At 47.7% G+C, this 14,059-nt stretch overlaps 4 non-coding genes across 4 annotated transcripts; 2 read left to right on the top strand and 2 right to left on the bottom strand.

The window, feature by feature from the left end:
* Nucleotides 1–3,634: 3,634 nt before the first annotated feature.
* On the bottom strand, nt 3,635–3,707 carry TRNAR-CCU. Its single transcript has one exon. It is a non-coding gene; the product is annotated as a tRNA-Arg (tRNA).
* Nucleotides 3,708–4,173: 466 nt separating this feature from the next.
* TRNAR-UCG lies at nt 4,174–4,246 on the top strand. The gene has a single exon. It is a non-coding gene; the product is annotated as a tRNA-Arg (tRNA).
* A 327-nt stretch (nt 4,247–4,573) lies between these two features.
* Nucleotides 4,574–4,646, top strand: TRNAR-CCU. The gene has a single exon. It is a non-coding gene; the product is annotated as a tRNA-Arg (tRNA).
* Nucleotides 4,647–5,076: 430 nt separating this feature from the next.
* On the bottom strand, nt 5,077–5,149 carry TRNAR-CCU. The gene has a single exon. It is a non-coding gene; the product is annotated as a tRNA-Arg (tRNA).
* Between the last annotated feature and the right edge of the window lie 8,910 nt (nt 5,150–14,059).

The following is a 14,059-nucleotide window of genomic DNA, read 5'->3' as shown; positions in this document are numbered from 1 at the left end:
AGGGTCTTTTCCATGAGTCGGCTCTTTGCATCAGGTAGCCAAAGTATTGGAGCTTCAGCATCAATCCTTCTAATAAATATTCTGAACTGATATCCTTTAGGATGGACTGGTTGGATCTCCTTGCAGTCCAAGGGACTCTCAAGAGTCCTCCAGCATCACAGTTCAAAAGCATCCATTCTTCGGCGCTCAGCCTTCTTTATGGTCCAATTCTCACATCCGTCCATGACTACTGGAAAAACCATGACTTAGTGACTAAACAATTATTATAGCAGGATTTATTTATTATTTTAGCAGAATTCCTTGCAGGATGCCTGAGCAATGCCAGGAAATACAGGCAGTATAACGTAAGATGAGATGATAGGGAAAGTTCTGTTGTCTTTGAAGTCAGAGGAGCTTGTATGCCTATTGCTTACACCTGCCCTTGACAATTTAATTGCTGGCTCTAGATTAATCTGCCATCTCCAGACTTTTCCTTTCCTCATTTATAAACATCAGGATTGTAATAAGAATGAAATCAGATAATCTGAGAAGTGTCTCAGTAAGAAAGCAATCTAAGCAAATGCATCCGACTTGATGTGGCTTTTTTTTTTTTTTCTTTTAAATTTTTTTTTTTTTTAACACAAGATTTTTTAAAGATACACTAAATGAAAATCTCTAAGAGAAAATGTCTTCCTTGGGACATGAAAGGGTAATATATGGGACATAACAGAACCGTATGTATGTTGTCTGTGACCTCTGTGGACATGTGCCTGAATTCCCACCTGGGAGTGATTGGAACAGTGGGGCCAAGGTCATTGGGGGATGTTTGGTTTTTGTGGTATATGTGGCAGGATCTCTGGGGTAAGACAGTGCACTAAGTCGTGTCCAACTCTTGTGACCCCATGGACTGTAGCCTGCCAGGCTCCTCTGTCTACAGGATTCTCCAGGCAAGAATACTGGAGTGGGTTGCCATTTCCTTCTCCAGGTTGATGTGGCTTAAATCTTGTAGGAAAAAGACCTACTGAGGAAAAGACACACATTTCAACAATTTCGTGACATTTCTGCCAAAGATTGCAGACGGGATTTATGGGAGGAGATCAACAGTGGCTGATAACCCTCAAGGAAGTAATGTCTTAAAGGACATAAGCTGAATAGATCCTGGAGCACCGTCACCCCTGATTTATAGGGGCTGGGCTGAACGTAAAATGTAACGGGGGCAAGGCGTGTTCCACTTAGAGCGGCTTCAGTCGTGATCCGTGACGTTCAGCAGTCAAGCTCTACAGGCCTTTCATGCACAAAACAAGTACCACATGCTCCCTCCCCACCACTGAATCATTGCATTGGCACCCAGCCATCCAGCTGAAGATCTAGGGATGCAGAAAAGTGAAAACAGGGAATCTTTTGGAGTGTGGTTAGAACCAGGAAGGGAAGAATCAATGAAAGGCCTGTGAAACTTTTGTAACAATGGGAGGGGAGTCCCTGGGATTTCCCTGGTTGTCCATGGTTAAGACCCCGCACTTCCACTGCAGGGGTTGTGGGTTGGATCCGGGTTGGGAACTAAGATCCCTTGCAGCAAGACCAAAAATTAACGGAGGGGTCCCTAGCATTTGAGGGAAGGCGTTGGAAGACTCACAGTAAGAAACAACAGTGAAAAACTAACATTATCTCAGTCCCAGGCATTTATGAAGCATGGCAGGAGTTGGGGGGGGCCACTTTGAGGTTTTATATCCTGAATTGTTTGAAGTTTTTGCGTTGAGCATGCATTGATTTTACATGAAAAATTATCACTAGTAAAATAGGATTGTGCTTTTCAGATCACTAGAGAGAGAGATGTACTTCCTACATGGCAACAGTTAAAGGTAGAAATCAGCAAAAACATAAGTAGCATAAACACAGAACCAAACACACTTAGGATGATTATGAATCAGTAAATACCTCTGCTGCTGCTGCTAAGTTGCTTCAGTCGTCTCCGACTGTGCAACCCCAGAGACGGCAGCCCACCAGGCTCCCCCGTCCCTGGGATTCTCCAGGCAAGAACACTGGAGTGGGTTGCCATTTCCTTCTCCAATGCATGACAGTGAAAAGTGAAAGTGCAGTCGCTCAGTCCTGTCCGACTCCTAGCGACCCCATGGACTGCAGCCCACCATGCTCCTCCGTCCATGGGATTTTCCAGGCAAGAGTACTGGAGTGGGGTGCCATTGCCTTCTCCAGTAAATGCCTCTGTTAGAAGGGAAAGTTTCTAACTGGGTCAATTCAAAATCCAGGTACAAGCTGTTCATTCTTAAAAAATTAGGACCCTCCTTGGAGGTTCAGTGGTCAGGATTCAGTGCTTTCACTGCCCAGCAGGGTTCAATCCCTGGTCCAGGAGCTAAAATCTTGGAAGCCGAGATGTGGCAAAAAAAAAAAGAAAGAAAGAAAGGAGAGGGAGAGAGTTAAAAAATGGATAGATGGGCTATATCAAGGGTTTCAACTCCTTACTGTAAAAACTGGCATTGAAGAAAAAAATATGCATTTATCGTGTCTTAATTTAAACAAAAGTATTTCAGGATAAACTAATAGACCTAGTTAATGACAAAAGTTCTTTACAAAGTATTCCAGTTAATAAATGTGGAAAGAAAAGTAATATTGGGAAAATCGCTATTTTGTAACCCCTAATGAAGTACAGTTGACCCTTAACACAAGTTGGAACTGATTGGGACCATTTATATGTGGATCTTTTTTTTTTTTTTTTTTAATACATACTACAGAACTACACCATCTGAGGTCAGTTAAACCTGCAGGTGCAGAGAGCCGAGTGTAAAGTTAAACTCAAGATTATTTGACTGAGGAGGGTCGGCAGCCCTAATCCCTAAATTGATCCAGGGTCAACTGTAGTTTATTCAGGCAAAGATCATTCGTGGACCTACTAGAGCCTCCATTCATGGTTTGGTCATTTCTTCCCTGAACCACAGTCTCTCCCTAAGAGTCTCCCTGCCTGTACCCTCACCTGCCTGTAATTCCTTCTTAAAATGTACATATATGTAGGAGTATAGTTGATTTACAGTCTTGTCTTTAATTCATTCTTTAAGGTGCTGCCAAGGGGATCTTTTCAAAATGCAAATATAGTTATCTTATTCCTCTGCTTAAAACCCTCTGCACACAAGAGACCGGCCGTTGTCGCCCCCACTGTCCAAGGAGCGTGCACACACAAGCTTCCTTGCACCTCTTCTCGCCGCAGCATAGGGCACTGGTGGGCGCGCTCTCAAACGAAGGGCACGGAGCTGGTCAGCGCCCACCCCGACCCCGCCTGACTGTCTCCAACTGGGGTCTCCGAGGCGCAGGGAGGGACGGGGGCGCTACTGCGTGGTCTGCTTTTAACTTCACAGCGGTGGACTCGCACTGAACACGCTCGCTTCTTTTGCACAGGGATTCGTAGCTGGCGGAGCCCGTGCGCCACGTGACTGTTTAGAGGCAACCCAGAGAGGAAACACTAAATGGGGAACCATTTGCCCTCATATATCAGTCTACCTTTCAAAGTAGAGTCAGGCTCGATCAAAATGAAACGGTAAAGTGGCATCCACAGACACGAAAACGGTCTCGGAAGGAAGGAGAAAATCTCGCCGTCTGGTGGTCGTGAAGGGATATAAAGGAGAATTTTTGGTGGTTTTTCCACCCCCACCCCAGATGGGACTCGAACCCACAATCCCTGGCTTAGGAGGCCAGTGCCTTATCCATTAGGCCACTGGGGCTTCACGAAAACGGCGTCGATCATATGTCTCTTGAACTATGACGCCGCAGACCGGCGTAGTGACGTCAACCCGGAAGTTCCCAGGTGCAAAGGCCGATTGGACTCGAGCCCCAGGCGATGGAAGTAGCTGCCAGAAGGTCCCGCGCTGCCTCTGAGCCTGAAACAAGGGCAATGGCTGGTTTGGTTGCGGCGCAAGAGTGCCGCCCTCTTATCAGGATTAAAGCGTTTCGACCACGAAGGGGCGCAAACGCTTAATCCGAAATCAGACACCCTACTTCTTGGGGCATGCTGCCTCCTCGCTAAATGGGAGCTACCTGCGGCCGCCCCGGGGCTGGCGCAGCGTGGCTGTTGCTCAGCACCCCCGAGGACGCGCCCTGGGGCCAAAAGCCCACGGTTTTCTCCCTCGGGCCAACGCCGCCTCCGGAAGAGTGCGCTCAACTATCTTCCCGCGAAGTAGTAGGCTTTGGGACCGCGTGGCCTAACGGATAAGGCGTCTGACTTCGGATCAGAAGATTGAGGGTTCGAGTCCCTTCGTGGTCGGCTTCGTTTTGGACGAGCAGCTCCTCCCGAGTTCAAAATGCGTACCCGCTTTCTTCACGGTTTCATCCCCCCTGTTTCTGCTTCCTTCAGGCGTTCCCTTTCCGCGCCCCTTGCCGTCCGGCATCGTCCTCAGTCTCGCCTCACCGTGAAGTTTTAACTTTTCGCGTGGCCCCGCGGCCGCGCCCCCCGCTTGTCTTGCAGGCCTCCCGGGCCCAGCCCTGGTCCTCGGGGTCCGCGGTCCGGCCGGTGTTGTCATAGGGCCGATTGAGGCCTGTGCGCGCGCCGCTGCGCGTTACCACGGACCACGTGGTCGGCCCTGGCCATCGCGCCCCAGTGGCCTAATGGATAAGGCACTGGCCTCCTAAGCCAGGGATTGTGGGTTCGAGTCCCACCTGGGGTGGTGTCGGGGCGGGCTCGCCTAGCCCCACGTTAGCTTTTGCGTCTGCAGAGAGCGAGCCTCCGAGGTTGCAGCCTAGGGATCTGGGGACTCAGGGGCGCCCCACCCGCCTGCTCTCAGCTCGCCTTCTGCTGTGCAGCTGACTCCGGCCTCGTTTGCAGTCAAATAGTCGGCGCGTCCCGGCCGGGGACTCAGTGTCCCTCACCCCCTCTTCCCGCCCTGGTGACCTCGCATCCATCCTCCCGCCTTGTCCGCTCGGCCTGTGCGCTGTCCAAAAGTCAGCGGCTTCCAGGGAGGCAGAGGTTCTTCAGGTTTCTGCTTTGGAATCTAGCCGGTTTTCCACCCGCAGGCCGGAGCCCAGTGTGTTCCGAGTCTTTCGAGCGGCGGAACTATTAGCACATAGATTCTAGGTGCAAAGACCAAAAATGTGCTTTACCCCAGGTGGGACTCGAACCCACAATCCCTGGCTTAGGAGGCCAGTGCCTTATCCATTAGGCCACTGGGGCCTGCGGCTCGTTTTGGCGACATCTCTGCCTCTAGTAGGCGGTCCGATCCAGGCCCTTGCAAAGCAAGGCTTAGCGAGGCAAACGCCCTAGAATGCGGTGCCCGGGCCGCGCCAAAGCGAGACCTCGGATGCTCACGGAAACCCGCGAGGAAGAAACATGGTGGGAAGAGAACTGCCGCCCCCTGTTAGCCGCACTGGCAAGAACACGGGTGCTGGGAGGGCGGCGCTGATTCTGCCCGGACACCTAAGACTATGGATGGCGGGCGAAAGCTGAGGTTTGTAGGCATTTCCAAATTTTACCGTCATAGCTAAGTGCAGGAAGTGAACGAGAGCAAACTCGTCTCAAGCATGAGTCCTGAAACAGAAACAGTAACACTGTTCCCCCGTCATGAAACAATGTACAACCGGAAGGAACACATCCTTTCCGTCTTGATAGTAGAAATATATAGGTACGCAATTTCAGAATAGAGCGAAAAGAAATGGATCACCCAACTAGACACTTTAATATCGTTTCTTTAGGACTGTTATACAAAATGGAATACAAATACAGAAAAAGCATTTTAAAATGTTACACATGTTGAAAACCCACTACTAAAATCCATACCTATTGGAAAAATGTAAGGGAAAGAGAGTCAGCCCAGGGCAGTCAGTGTCTACTCCCCGCCTGTGCTTGCGTTGAGATCTTAGCTCTCAGGGACTTGGAGACGTTCTTTTTTCTTTCTCTCTCCCACTTACAGAGTCTGCACAAACCTGTAATACCAACAAGAAAGAGGAATGTATCCCACCTGGCTCCAGTCTCCTTCCTTGAGCCTGTCCTCCTTTCAGTTAACTAATTGGTCTGCTTGTTGAGGTGTAACATCCATGCAGTAAGGTGTACATATCTCAAGGTCATGGCTGGAGGAGATACAGAACTTTGCCAGCGCCCCTGAAGGCTCCCTTCTGCTTCTTCCCCACTGCCCCCCAGGGTAAATACTTCCCTGACTCTCAACGCCATAAGGCAGTTTTGCCTGATTTGAACTTTGTATAAACGAATCATACTCTTACAGTCTGACCTCTATGGCTCATCACTGTGTCTATGAGGTCCACCCATGTTCATTCTTCTGCCCTCATCTTTTTCTTGTTGCTGTTTTTAATTGGAGGATAATTGCTTTACAGTGTTGTGTTGGCTTCTACCATACATGGACATGAAACAGCTATAGGTAACGCGGGAGACCCAGGTTTGATCCCTGGGTCGGGAGGATCCCCTGGAGAAGGAAATGGCAACCCACTCCAGTACTCTTGCCTGGAAAATCCCATGGACTGAGGAGCCTGGTGGGCTACAGTCCATGCGGTCACAAAGAGTCGGACACAACTAAGTGACTTCACTTCACTTCACATACATATATCCCCTGCTTCTGGAACCTCCCTCCTGCCCCCTACTGCATCCCACTCCTCTAGGTTGTCACAGGGCACCTGGTTGAGCTCCCTGTATTACACACCTCCCCACTGGCTATCTGTTTTATGTATGGTAATGTGTATGTTTCAAGGCTACTCTCAACTCGTCCCACCCTCTCCTTCCTGTGCTGTGTTCACAAGTCTGTTTTCACATCTGTGTTTCTATTCCTGACCTGCAAATAGGTTCTTCAGCACCATTTTTCTAGATTTCATATATATGCATTCAGTTCAGTTCAGTCGCTCAGTCGTGTCCGACTCTTTGCGACCCCATGAATCGCAGCACGTCAGGCCTCCCTGTCCATCACCATCTCCCGGAGTTCACCCAAACCCACGTCCATCGAGTCGGTGATGCCATCCAGCCTTCTCATCCTCTGTCGTCCCCTTCTCCTGCCCCCAATCCCTCCCAGCATCAGAGTCTTTTCCAATGAGTCAACTCTTCGCATGAGGTGGCCAAAGTACTGGAGCTTCAGCTTCAGCATCAGTCCTTCCAAAGAAATCCCAGGGCTGATCTCCTTTAGGATGGACTGGTTGGATCTCCTTGCAGTCCAAGGGACTCTCAAGAGTCTTCTCCAACACCACAGTTCAAAAGCATCAATTCTTCGGTGCTCAGCCTTCTTCACAGTCCAACTCTCACATCCATACATGACCACTGGAAAAACCATAGCCTTGACTAGACGGACCTTTGTTGGTAAAGTAATGTCTCTGCTTTTGAATATGCTATCCAGGTTGGTCATAACTTTTCTTCCAAGGAGCAAGCGTCTTTTAATTTCTTGGCTACAGTCACCATCTGCAGTGATTTTGGAGCCCAAAAATAAAGTCTGACACTGTTTCCACTGTTTCTCCATCTATTTCCCGTGAAGTGATGGGACCAGATGCCATGATCTTCATTTTCTGAATGTTGAGCTTTAAGCCAACTTTTTCACTCTCCTCTTTCACTTTCATCAAGAGATTTTTTAGTTCTTTTTCACTTTCTACCATAAGGGTGCTGTCATCTGCATATCTGAGGTTATTGATATTTCTTCTGGCAATCTTGATTCCAGCTTGTGCTTCTTCCAGCCCAGCGTTTCTCATGATGTACTCTGTATATAAGTTAAATAAGCAGGGTGACAATATACACTGTATGCAGGTCAGGAAGCAAAAGTTAGAACGGGACATAGAGCAACAGACTGGTTCCAAATAGGAAAAGGAGTACGTCAAGGCTGTATATTGTCACCTGCTTATTTAACTTATATGCAGAGTACATCATGAAAAATGCTGGGCTGGAAGAAACACAAGCTGGAATCAAGATTCCCAGGAGAAATATCAATAACCTCAGATATGCAGATGACACCACCCTTATGGCAGAAAGTGAAGAACTAAAAAACCTCTTGATAAAGGGAAAGAGGAGAGTGAAAAAGTTAGCTTAAAGCTCAACATTCAGAAAACAAAGATCATGGCATCTGGTTCCATCACTTCATGGGAAATAGATGGGGAAACAGCAGAAACAGTGTCAGACTTTATTTTTGGGGGGCTCCAAAATCCCTGCAGATGGTGACTGCAGCCATGAAATTAAAAGCCGCTTACTCCTTGGAAGAAAAGTTATGACCAACCTAGGTAGTATATTCAAAAGCAGAGACATTACTTTGCCGACTAAGGTCCATCTAGTCAAGGCTATGGTTTTTCCAGTGGTCATGTATAGATGTGAGAGTTGGACTGTGAAGAAAGCTGAGCACCAAAGAATTGATGCTTTTGAACTGTGGTGTTGGAGAAGACTCTTGAGAGTCCCTTGGACTGCAAGGAGATACAACCAGTCCATTCTGAAGGAGATCAGCCCAGGGATTTCCTTGAAAGGAACGATGCTAAAGCTGAAGCTCCAGTACTTTGGCCACCTCATGCGAAGAGTTGACTCATTGGAAAAGACTCTGATGCTGGGAGGGATTGGGGGCAGGAGGAGAAGGGGACGACCAAGGATGAGATGGCTGGATGGCATCACAGACCCGATGGACATGAATCCGAGTGAACTCCGGGAGATGGTGATGGACAGGGAGGCCTGGCGTGCTGGGAGTCATGGGGTCGCAAAGAGTCAGACACGACTAAGTGACTGAAATGAACTGAACTGAACTGACGTACTGCTTTTCCTATTTGGAACCAGTCTGTTGTTCCATGTCCAGTACTAACTGTTGCTTCCTGACCTGAATATAGGTTTCTCAAGAGGCAGGTCAGGTGGTCTGGTATTCCCATCTTTTTCAGAATTTTCCACAGTTTATTGTGATCCACACAGTCAAAGGCTGTGGCATAGTCAATAAAGCAGAAATAGATGTTTTTCTGGAACTCTCTTGCTTTTTCCATGATCCAGCGGATGTTGGCAATTTGATCTCTGGTTCCTCTGCCTTTTCTAAATCCGTCTTGGACATCTGGAAGTTCACGGTTCATGTATTGCTGAAGCCTGGCTTGAAGAATTTTGAGCATTACGTTAGTATACAATATTTGTTTTCTTGACTGACTTCACTGTGTAACAGGCTCTGTTGTTGTTTTAATGACGGGTCCTACCCCTGTTCTCCACTCTCTAGTGTCCCCTTGCCTAGTTTTGTTTTTCTTCACCTCTCTTTCCCCTCCTCTGTATTTTAAATGCTCTTGCAAGCCCCGTCACTAGCCACCAATGTCTTGTGAGAGCCTCACAGGCCCAGCCCCCAGGTCCAGAGTCAAACTGTGAGGATGCTCGCTCTGGTTTCCCGCTGCTGTCATCTTATCAAGCATCCTCCTGCTTTGCTCCTCCAAGTCCCCAAGACACTGCTTGTCCCCTTCTGTCCTGCATCCCTGCTTCGACCTCACTCCCCAGCTCCCGCTTTACTCCCTGTTCTGGGCATCACGATGTAGGCATTCTTCCTCAGGCCCCACAAAGCGGCTCCTCCCAGGCAAAACCATACCCATCATCCAACCAGCCTCCCAAGCCTGCTCCCTTGGTGATTTTCCTGTTTCAGAGCACCACCTCCTTGTCACACACCAGCTCTCACTACAATCAGTCACCTTTCTGTCCTCCGAACCCTCTTGCATCCGTGGGTTTCTCTCCATCACTGCTGCCACTGGCCCGGTTCCAGGATGGGTCCCTAACTGCTCATTGGATCTGTCCACTGAGTTGTGCCCACTTCCCTGAAGTCTTTTTTTCTCATCCAATCCCAGTCAGATTAATCTTCCTCTGACAGCCTCTATAGGGGTAGAGACCAAACGTTTTAGGTGTCACATTGAAGGCCTTTCTAGACCTGGCTCCCACTCAAGGTGGCAGACATATCTTCCACAGCGCCTCATCCCCTGGGTTCCAGCCAAACTGGGCTATTAATCATGGCTAATATTCCCGGGGTACAGGCTCAGCACCACTAATGACTACCACCCTACCACCCTATTAGAGGTTGGCACTAAACATCCCTAGTTTGTAGAGGGGCCATGGGATCACAAAGATTTGCACATGACTTAGCCACTCAGTTCAGTTCAGTTCAGTCGCTCAGTCGTGTCTGACTCTGCAACCTCATGGACTGCAGCACGCCAGGCCTCCCTGTCCATCATCAACTCCTGGAGTTTACTCAAATTCATGTCCATTGAGTCGGCGATGCCATCCAACCATCTCATCCTCTGTCATCCCCTTTTCCTCCTGCCTTCAATCTTTCCCAGCATCAGGGTCTTTTCAAATGAGTCAGTTCTTTGCATCAGGTGGCCAAACTATTGGATTTTCAGCTTCAGCATTAGTCCTTCCAATGAACATTCAGGACTGATTTTCTTTAGAATGGACTGGTTGGATCTACTTGCAGTCCAACGGACTCTCAAAAGTCTTCTCCAACACCACAGTTCAAAAGCATCAATTATTTGGTGCTCAACTTTCTTTATAGTCCAACTCTCACATCCCTATATGACTACTGGAAAAACCATAGCTTTAACTAGACGGACCTTTGTTGGCAAAGTAATGTCTTTGCTTTTTAATATGCTGTCTAGGTTGGTCATAGCTTTTCTTCTAAGTAGCAAGTGTCTTTTTATTTCATGACTGCAATCACCATCTGCAGTGATTTTGGAGCCCCCAGAAAAAGTCTGTCACTGTTTCCACTGTTTCCCCATCGATTTGCCATGAAGTGATGGGACCAGATGCTGTGATCTTAGTTTTCTGAATGTTGAGCTTTAAGCCAACTTTTTCACTCTCCTCTTTCACTTTCATCAAGAGGCTCTTTAGTTCTCCACTTTCTGCCATAAGGGTGATGTCATCTGCATATCTGAGGTTATTGATATTTCTCCTGGCAATCTTGATTCCAGCTTGTGCTTCTTCCAGCCCAGTGTTTCTCATGATGTACTCTGCATAGAAGTTAAATAAGCAGGATGACAATATACAACCTTGATGTACTCCTTTTCCTATTTGGAACCAGTCTGTTATTCCATGTCCAGTTCCAACTGTTGCTTCCTGACCTGCATACATATTTCTCAACAGGCAGGTCAGGTGGTCTGGTATTCCCATCTCTTTCAGAATGTTCCATATTTTGTTGTGATCCACACAGTCAAAGGCTTTGGCATAGTCAATAAAGCAGAAGTAGATGTTTTTCTGGAACTCTCTTGCTTTTTCGATGATCCAGCAGATGTTGGCAATTTGATCTCTGGTTCCTCTGCCTTTTCTAAACCCATCTTGGACATCTGGAAGTTCACGGTTCACGTACAGTTGAAGCCTGGCTTGGAGAATTTTGAGCGTTACGTGTGAGATGAGTGCAATTGTGCACTAATTTGAACATTCTTTGGCATTGCTTTTCTTTGGGATTGGAATGAAACTGACCTTTTCTAGTCCCATGGCCACTGCTGAGTTTTCCAAATTTGCTGGCATACTGAGTGCAGCACTTTCACAGCATCATCTTTTAGGATTTGAAATAGCTCAGCTGGAATTTCATCACCTTTTCTAGCTTTGTTCATAGTGATGCTTCCTAAGGCCCACTTGACTTTGCATTACAGGATGTCTGGCTCTAGGTGAGTGATCACACCATCGTGGCTATCTGGGTCATGCAGATCTTTTTTGTATAGTTCTGTGTATTCTCGCCACCTTTTCTTAATATCTTCTGCTTCTGTTAGGTCCATACCACTTCTGTCCTTTATTGTGCCCATCTTTGCATGAATGTTCCCTTGGTATCTTTAATTTTCTTGAAGAGGTCTCTAGTCTTTCCCATTTTATTGTCTTTCTCTATTTCTTTGCACTGATCACTGAGGAAGGCTTTCTTATCTCTCCTTGCTATTCTTTGGAACTTGACATTCAAATGGGTTTATCTTTCCTTTTCTCCTTTGCCTTTCACTTCTCTTCTTTTCTCAGCTATTTGTAAGGCCTCCTCAGACAGCCATTTTGCCTTTTTGCGTTTCTTTTTCTTGGGGATGGTCTTGATCCCTGCCTCCTGTACAATGTCACAAACCTCTGTCCATAGTTCTTCAGGCACTCTGTCAGCTCTAATCCCTTGAATCTATTTCTCACTTCCACTGTATAATTGTAAGCGATTTGATTTAGGTCATACTTGAATGGTCTAGTGGTTTCCCCTACTTCTTTCAATTTAAGTCTGAATTTGGCAGTAAGGGGGTCATGATCTGAGTCAGCTCTCAGTCTTGTTTTTGCTGACTGTATAGAGCTTCTCCATCTTTGGATGCAGAGTATCATCAATCTGATTTCAGTATTGACCATCTGGTGATGTCCGTGTGTTGTCGTCTCTTGTGTTGTTGGAAGAGGGTGTTTGGTATGACCAGTGCATTCTCTTGGCAAAACTCTTATTAGCCTTTGCCCTGCTTCAAGGCCAAATGTGCCTGTTACTCCAGGTATTTCTTGACTTCCTACTTCTGCACTGAACAACAACAAAAGCTAAGTTTCAGAGAGGCTGAGTAGTTTCCCGGAGGCCCCACAGCTGGGAGTGGTGCTGCTCAGGAGCTGACCCCAGGGCAGCTGGCTCCACAGCCCGTTCTCTCCACGTGATGGTTCACTGTCCCCACTGCAGGCAGGGCCCTTGGCCACCACGGGGTCTCCAAGCGATAAGCTTCTTACTGTGCTCGCATGGCCAGCCCTTCCCCTCCTTCAGGCCCACCTGAAGCACCTCAAGAACATCTTCACTGACCCTCCAGCTGGAACCAGTTACTCCCCAAAACTATTTAGACCTTCCTCGTGTTATCATGTTTTAGGTCATGTTACCCTAACAAGAATCCATTTTGCTTCTCAGCTTTTATCATTCTGATTGAACGTGAGTTCTCTGGGAGAAAGGACTTTTGTTCACTGCTGATTCCTCAGGACCCTACCCAGTGCCTGGTATTCAGTATTTGTTGAATTAATGAACCAAAGAATGTTGCACTTCCTCATATATGAGCCTCAGCTCCCTACTGGGCTCTGAGTCCCTTAACCCTGTCCTCCACACTGCAGTTTCATAAGTCATTTATCAGTGACTCCCCCTGTTTATACTCACAGAATGATGAGGTCCCTGTTCACGTGGAGTGTACATGCTACTACCGTTCTCAATCCTGCATTTAGGGCATCACAGTGCAGTCCACTGTCAAAGGAATAAACTACATCAAAGTAACAGAACGTTTTGAGAATCCATACGTGTCTGAGTAATCTGCAGTTGGTATACTGAACTGGGTGCTTTCCCATCCAATAGGATCTCAAGAACCTCTTTCCAGTCCCAACTCTTTTTAAAAAAAATTTTGGCCATATCACGACATGTGCGATCTTAGTTCCCTGAAGCGCAATTTGCTCAGTCGTGTGTCCAACTCTTTGCAACCCCATGGAATTCTCCAGTCCATGGAATTCTCCAGGCCAGAATACTGGAGTGGGTAGCTTTTCCCTTCCTCAGGTGATCTTCCCAACCCAGGGATCGAACCCAGGTCTCCTGCATTGTGGGCGGATTCTTTACCAAGTGACCTATCTTAGTTCCCTGACTAGGAAATCAAACCCACACCCCTCTCCAGTGGAAGCTCAGAGTCTTTAACTGTTGGACCCCCAGCAAAGTCCCCCAATTCATTTTTTTCCTATCTCCAAAAGCCCACAGCCTGCAGTAGCACCTAACACACTACACTCCTTCCCACTCAAGGCCCTCAGTGGCTTAGTACCCACGTGTCTTAGAACCTAAACTTCTCCACTTGAACTCGACTCTTCACTGTGAACTTCTGTCTCCCTCTCCAGACTCACCTCCACAAGGCCCCACACAGATCACCCATTTGACAGACTCCTCCTCAGCACCGCGCCCCAGCCTGCTCTCTGGTCTCCTTTATTCACACCGTTCCCCTCACCTGGCATGTCCTCCTGGCTCTCTCCTGATCATCATTCCCCACCCATCTCCAGGCTCAGCTCTAATGCCCACCCACCTGGCTCAGCCCTTCTGCCCTGTGTTCCTGAGGGCTGACCCCACAGTTCACCTCTCTGTGCCCCTCTGGACTGTACAGTCAGTGCTGGTCAATAATTATCAGGCAGATTTCAACTGAGAGAAAAGGTAGGAATTCTGTCCTGATG

The sequence above is a fragment of the Oryx dammah genome, unplaced genomic scaffold (assembly GCF_014754425.2).
Source record: "Oryx dammah isolate SB20612 unplaced genomic scaffold, SCBI_Odam_1.1 HiC_scaffold_8, whole genome shotgun sequence".
Taxonomy (NCBI): Eukaryota; Metazoa; Chordata; class Mammalia; order Artiodactyla; family Bovidae; genus Oryx; species Oryx dammah.
This window is presented reverse-complemented; position numbering and strand designations above follow the sequence as displayed.